At 34.4% G+C, this 7,548-nt stretch overlaps 1 non-coding gene across 1 annotated transcript; it reads right to left on the bottom strand.

Annotated features, from left to right (window-relative positions):
* Window positions 1–6,926: 6,926 nt before the first annotated feature.
* On the bottom strand, window positions 6,927–7,050 carry LOC111812180. The gene has a single exon (XR_002817751.1). It is a non-coding gene; the product is annotated as a U6atac minor spliceosomal RNA (small nuclear RNA).
* Between the last annotated feature and the right edge of the window lie 498 nt (window positions 7,051–7,548).

Here is a 7,548-nt window from a genome sequence, read left to right as displayed (position 1 = left end):
TTAAAATATGTATGTATAAAGGTATATGTATATGTATTAATATATGTGCAGTCGGTCATTAAATTCAAAACATTTTCATGATGGAGTGGGTTATTTTTATACCTATATTAAAAAGAAGAAAACTGAGACTCTCAGAGTTTATATTTTGTCCAGACTCACCCAGGCAGTAAAGGACAGAAGGAAGATTCACTCTTGCTTGTAATGAAACCAAATCTGGTATTTTTTATAATAATATTTTTGTCTTTCTTACATAATCTCATAAGAATTTATTTTTATTTTCTCATCTAAATGTTGATTTACTAATATGGATCATCATGTTGTTTCCTAATATTTGGGCCAAATTCCAAGAAGTAATTACCTCATGTCTTCAATAATTATCTTTAAAGGTCAATTGACTCCACTTTACTTCTATACATTACACAGCTGTCAGTTAAAATTGCTTTAATATACTTGTTTGCTAACTCTAACATCTGTGGTGGTTTGAGCTGAATTCTAACTGATTGATTTTTATTTTTACAATGGGTAATATTGTTCTGCTTCATTACATGCCCAGTAAATTTTATTAATATAAGAAATGTTGAAGTTTATACTTCTGAGATGCTGGACTTTTTTTATTCTTATAAACATTATTGAATTTATTCTGTAATGTGTTTTGGAGTAAAATTGATCATTCTAAGTGTTTAGGTATATTTCACATGACTCCTAGTCTACAGATTCTCTTATTCCCAGCTTTTCAAGTACAAGGTTTTCAAAGTACTTAAAGGTGCCTCTTCTACTACCCTCATGTGGAAACAAGGTATGTATCCATTAAAATGACTGGAAAACACATTTCATTAGACATGAGAGAGAGTTGTCAGTAGATAGATTCCTCAATGCTGGGATATACTTAGGTATAGACAGTGATTCTTGTCTTTCTATTTGTCAGCTTAATCCATGTTTGTTTTCAGTATTTGACATACACTCTTCAATTAAACCAAAATTTAAATCTTCCTCACATTCTTCTAGGCATTTTTTCATTGCATTCCTTATCAACATTTAATAATTAGAATTAATTATTCAAGGCATTTTTAATTGTACTCCTTACCAATACTTAATTATTATTACCAATATTTAATTATGAGAAAAGCATATGTACTGCTAGAAGTTAGACATGTTGTGTTTCGCTAAGGTCTACAATGCTTGTTCCTATGGTTGTTGCCATTAAGAGAAGGAAGAAGGTTTCACAGGTGGACCCTAGTGAGAGATTTTACATAATGTTTTTTACTCAACTTTCTGCTGTTTGAACAAAAGACCTTATATACACAATTTAAAGAAGAAAAGGTTTATTTTAGCTGAAACTTTCAGAAAATTAAACTCATAGTGAACTGGCTTAAAAGCAGAAACTTTAAGGTAGAAGTGCATGGTGGGAAAAAGTTGCCCAACTCAATGAAACCAAGAAGTAGTGAGAGGGAAAAGCCCTGGGAAGGAGTCAAAGTCCTTGATGCCATAACTCCAAGACCCCACCCAGAAGCAAGCTTCTCGAATCTTCTTGGCTGTTCTCTAGCATCAAGTTGGCAATCAAGATTAACTATCCAAAATCCATGACTTGTCTTTTTGATACACAAACACATTTTAAATCATACTTAGTCTCAAAATAGTGAGAACAAGAGCACAACTTTACATAATTATCCCATATACATTTGAAAATCAGCTAATTTCCCCCAAATTCTCAGCAGTTCCAGTGCAGTTCAAAAGTCTTAAGCCAAAGTGTCCTCTAATACTTAAGGCAAACTCATAGTTGTGAGATTATATGCAAGTAATAATAACAATAATGAGCAAAAAGAATATATTATAATTACTGTGGGTGGGGGATAGAGGAATAGAAAGGAGTAAGATGAAAGCAAGAACAAACCCATCAGGGCTAATATTAAATCCTGTAGCTCCATCTCAAGAACCTGGATGTCCTTGCCACTATGGCCTTACTGATGCACCCCTAGTGCTCTTTTTCTTGGTGTAGTGCTCTTTATTACCTGTAGCTCTCTTCAGTAGATATTCTGTACTGTTTACATCTTAGATTTCCTGGGTCTCTATAGCAGCTTAGGCTTCACTGTAAAAGTTTAATGCATTGCCCTCTAATGGTAGCATCCTGCCCGCATCCCGTTCACTTTTGAATTTTAGGTCGAAACTCCCATAATCCCTTACTTTTGCATTCTGCATGATTATAAAACCAGGGTCAGCTGGACGATGTGTTCTGCCACCAATACAAGCAGTAGTAGCGTGGCTTTCTTAAACCTGACCACAGTACCCTCCAAATGTCTAGAAAACTGAGCCCTGAGAAACTCTCTCATTCCAAGCTCTGATTGGAGGGGGTTCCGTGAAGCTATTCTCTCATATCAAAAGCTTTCAAATGTCTTTTAGACTTTTATGCCTGAGCCTGTGATAGGCACTTTTTGGCCAGTTACTGAGATGCCCCACAAGCATGTTTCTCCTGGCTCAGTGCAAAGTACTTGATTTTTATTTTCTTAAACAACATCAGTCTCTTTCATAATCACCCTTTTCTTGTCCCTAAATTTTTAACTGCTTTGTGAACAAACTGCATGTTTTCAAGCTCTTCATGTTTTTGTTCCTGATTCTTAGTATTTCTCTGAAAGCATCCACCAGTACCATGCCACAACCTGAACCACTTTGAAATTCCCTCCATTAGATCTATTAGTCTGTTGCCTTTAAATTCACCCTCAAATTAAATTTTTTTTAAAAAAATGAAAAAAAGCAGATAACTGCTTGCCAGAAATTAACTGACATGTGTGACACCTAGGCCAATCCCCACCTGAGTTCTAGTTCCCACCTAAAACATTATAAAACAGTTATTACATTATGCATTCCTATTAACATTTAGATCTTCTAAATCATTCTAGATCATTCTAGTCTCCCATTAGAATCATCCATCAGTCTGTGCTTGTAGCATTATACAATTTCTGTATCCTGAATCTCCAAACCTTTCAAATAATTCTTCAAATAAATTAAAAGGCTTACATGCTACATATTCAGATAGAGTCACAGCAAAATCTTTACTTCTTGCTACTAATATTGTGCATGAGGAAGTTTCCATCGATGGGACAAAGTACCTGATATACACAATTTAAAGGTCAAAAGTTTATTTTGGTGCATAATCTCTGAGGTTTTCTGCATGCTTATAAAACCAGGATTACCTGGGTGATGTGGGCTTCCACCAACATGAGCAGTAAGCTGGGTTTCATAAACCGTTTTTCTGGACTTAGGCTCTAAGGCCAAAACATCATGGTAGAAGGATATGGTAGAAAAAAATCTCCCCATCTCTTTGAGGCCAAGAAATTGAGTTGGAGGGAAAAATCCTAACAGACAGTGGCCAGAGAGGCCAGATTTTGTTTCCATGGTCTAAAACTCACCCAGATATAAACAGGTATATATGTGTGTTATTAATCTTTCAGATGTCTCTCAAGCTAATCAAATAGACGCTAAAGATTAAACATTACTGTAAGCTTTTTGTATCATGAGTAAAATAAAAATTGGTCTTGAACTCAGTGGCAATGAATATAAAATATACAGTAAATATGATGTACTCAAACAGAAATACACAAACTACAGTTCTAAGTAATGTATTGGTTGGTTAATGAAAGTGTATGACTGAGGCTTGCAGAAGTATAGCACTGTAGTTCTGTTTGGAGCCGTGATTCAGTCAGCACTCTGTGGCTTAGGATTCATGTAGCTTCATAAACACAACCACCTTCAAAAACAAGCCTTTACTGCAGCTAGCATCTAATCTTCACATTATTAGTGAGAAGTAAAGCAAAACTTTGAAATATTTTATACAAAATAAAACTTAATATACTAATAATTATGTAAATCACTGTATTTTAAGTGCACATCTGGCTGATTTGAAAAATTATTTTGAAAATGTTAAGTACTTTTCTTTCTTCACAGATAGATGAAACCATGACTCCACTCTCTTGGGACTTTTAAAATATCACATGGCATATTATTTCTTTCAGATGACATATAATTACAGCCGAACTGAATTAAAAAGAGCTACATTTCTGGCAATAATATTGAATGATATTTTGTAACTGTTTACTGCACAAACAGTTAATTTCATGCACCACAGAAAACCCAATCAAGAAACATTGTTTTTAACAATAAAGAAGACAAATTAACAGGTATTTTTAAAATGGAGTTAAATCTCCAATTCTGTTAATGTGTATTCATTTTTATTTTTTCAAATGATCCAGGTGAAGAGATGCTAAAACAGATTTGCCAACAGTTGCAAATTCTATATTCATTGTTTTAAATAGTAGACTAAATTTACCAGACTCACTTAAGATTCAAAATGCAAATCATAAGAAATGTTTTATTTTAACATTTATTTGAGGTGATATATTTAATTTACATTTGTGTATGTGTGCAAGAGATAAGTAAAGTAGTTTGTATAAAGTGTACACTATTCTTCATGTTGCATGGCAGATTAATTTAGTGAAAGTATTCACTAGGACTTGGGAGTGTAGATCAGCAATAGAGCATTGAATTAACGTGTATGAGGCCCTGGGATCAATCCCAACACTTTGCAAAGGAAAATTAGAAAATCAACAAAATCCAGGTTAGGAGCCATGCATCATAGTTCACACAATAGCTCAACAGACTAAGTATATGCTTAGGCAAGCACAGGGACTGGGGTTCCATCCCAGGCACTACATGCCTCACTGGCCCTACCCCTGGGGCACACTGAGCTGGCCACATGCTGCATGTCTGTAATCCCAGTGCTGGAAAGGCTGAAAACAAGAAGGATCACTAAGAATCCAAGCTGCATAGTGAGATACTATACCAAATATTTTAATAAATAAATAAATAGTGATCTATGGACAGAGACATGCTGTAAGTTGTTAAGTTTCTAAGAGCCTTTCAACTGATTGAAATAAAAAACAGAAACATATGATTTTAATAGAATGTGATAATTACCTTATGGAAACACAACTTTTATAAAACAGTGTGTAGGATGGGGACATACATCAAGAGAGTTTAACATTAAGCAGGATATCAGCTTTATTAATAGTCTCAAAACAAAGCTGATAATAACTCATATATGTATTAATTGGTAAAAAGTTCAATGAATTTTATTATATACATAAGCAGAATATTATTGAACAATAAAATGTTATGGGCTATTTAGAAAAAAAAAGGAGATAGGGAATCTTTTTTTAATGAATTTAGGACAGGATCTACAGGGTGTATGGGGTCTCACTACATAGATTGGGCTCATAGTGATTCTCCTGTTTTCAGCTTCCCAAGTGCTGGGATTACAGGCACGCATCATCACTCCTGCCACAGGGGCAAGGCCGGCATGGCACGCTGGGGCTTGAATCCTAGCCACTGAGCTCTGCTGAAGCAGGCACTTTAGTCCACTGAGCTATCTGGCTGGGCCGAAATAGAGAATCTTTAAATAAATTTTCTATTGTAATAAGATGCTCTAAATGTTATATATTATATTATATGAATATAATACTCTGGGTACAGCAAAACTGTAGGCATAGTAAAGAAAGATTAATGACTTTTAGGGATTTAGAGAAAGAGGGAAAGACGAGTAGATGAAACAAAGAGCAGTTTTAGAGGTGTGAAACAATACTATGTAATAGGGTATGAATACATGACACTATGTATTTGTCAATATTCATAGACCTTTACAAGAGAGTAGGAGTCAATACTAGCAAACTGAAAAGTCATTATGGAAACGTTTTGAGACTCAAGGAATGAGTACAATGTATAACAGGAGAATCAGACTGTAATACAAGGAAGGAAACTTCCTCAATAAAGGGAAAGGGTCAGGAACTTGTTGGCACAGCTAATCAAAAAAGGTTTGGAACTCTTGAGACCAAAGAAAATTATTCTCTCATTGATGAAATTGTTTCACATTTGGGTTTTTGTTTGTTTGTTTTGTTTGATTTGGTTTGGAGTTTTGTTTGTTTGTTTTGAAACAGGATTGTGTTATGAAATTCAGATTGGCCTGGAGCTCACTATGTATCCCAGGCTGGCCTTGAACTTTGGGCAATCCTCCTCCCTCTGCCATGGAGTGCTAGAATTAGGTATGCACGCCATACCTGTTACTATTCCCCATTGAATGTGGGTAAACAATTCTGATACTACTACTGGAAATGAATCATAAGGAAATACATGCTAAATGATGAAATTTATACTTCTCACTACTGGAATTAGAAATGAAGTAGACTACACTAAACACATAGTAATGGGTTAGAGTTTGGAGTAGGATGAAATTATTCTTCATATAATAAAAATAGATGGTCACACACATAAGTACTCATAGATATATGTACATAACTGCATGTGCACACAGATTTCTGTGCACTGCCAATTATGTAAATCTGATTTCTCAATAAGATAAGAAAACATATAGCCCAGGTATTGATTTCTAATAACAATTTTCAAAAAAACCCACAAACAATAACAGCAAAATAATAACCTAGTTGCATAAATGGATGGCTCTAAGATATTCATTTTCTTGTCATTAATTTTATTGTGAAAAATAGTAATAAGACAGTTTTAATATTAATTAGTATGACACTTTCAATAATTAATGCATTGCATATTGTTGTCTTCGTAGTGGTTACTCATAGTACAAGATGCAGACATGATATGCTGTCCAAACACTATTAGTACAAATCTTTCTTCTCACTGAATTAAGAGAAAGTAGCTGTATATCTGTCCTGTATTGTCTATACAAACACAAAATGGTCTTTCATTTGTATCCCCTTTTTTTGTTGAGTTTTGTCAGAAATGGGTATTCCATTGCCATTTAAATATTGTAGGTGTGTGAATTCAGAAAAATAATGAATATAGCCCAGTAGTCCATAATAATAGTGGGTTATCCATAGGACTGCAATGTCGTAAGTTGTTGACTTGACCAAAAACAGTGATAAGAAGCCACTATTAGGTGCAATGCCTTAACCATACCCATGTTGTCAGGTCTGAGGGCCTCTTTCATCCTTGTCAAGGGGAGTGCTAACCTTCTCTTCTTTCATACAACACGATATTCACTTTCTTAATGCAGGGAAACTATCAGATGAGATAAGAGTGTCTTGAAGTACCCTGTAATTTGGAAGTGCTCAAGGACAAAACAAAGCAGCACCAGTGGGGTTGTGCCCACAGGACAGAGGAGCAAAAATCTAGACAGCCAAAGCTAAAAATCCATTTGAGCAACAAATAAATACAACTAACAAAGTATCATGAAATTATTACTATAGGTAGAAAAAAATCTTCTGACATAAAAATCATTGAGTTAATAAATAATAAAACAAAACAAATCTCCTTCATTTAAGAATGCTTTACATAATGACTCGCTACCAAAGAATTCATTATGAAAAAGGGAGGAAAAGAATAACATCACAAATGAAGGCAGAAGACAGGAAAAGGAATGTTGTGGGATCGTCCTGCTTCAAAGTTGTATATGATTAGATTTTTGGACTTAGGTGTAAACATAAGAAGTATATAATTCTTTATACCTATTTTTAAAATATATTCTAATTT

Source organism: Octodon degus, unplaced genomic scaffold (genome assembly GCF_000260255.1).
Source record: "Octodon degus isolate 3935 unplaced genomic scaffold, OctDeg1.0 scaffold00115, whole genome shotgun sequence".
NCBI classification, from domain to species: Eukaryota; Metazoa; Chordata; class Mammalia; order Rodentia; family Octodontidae; genus Octodon; species Octodon degus.
The sequence above is the reverse complement of the archived record's forward strand: the minus strand, read 5'-3'. Positions and strand labels throughout refer to the sequence as shown.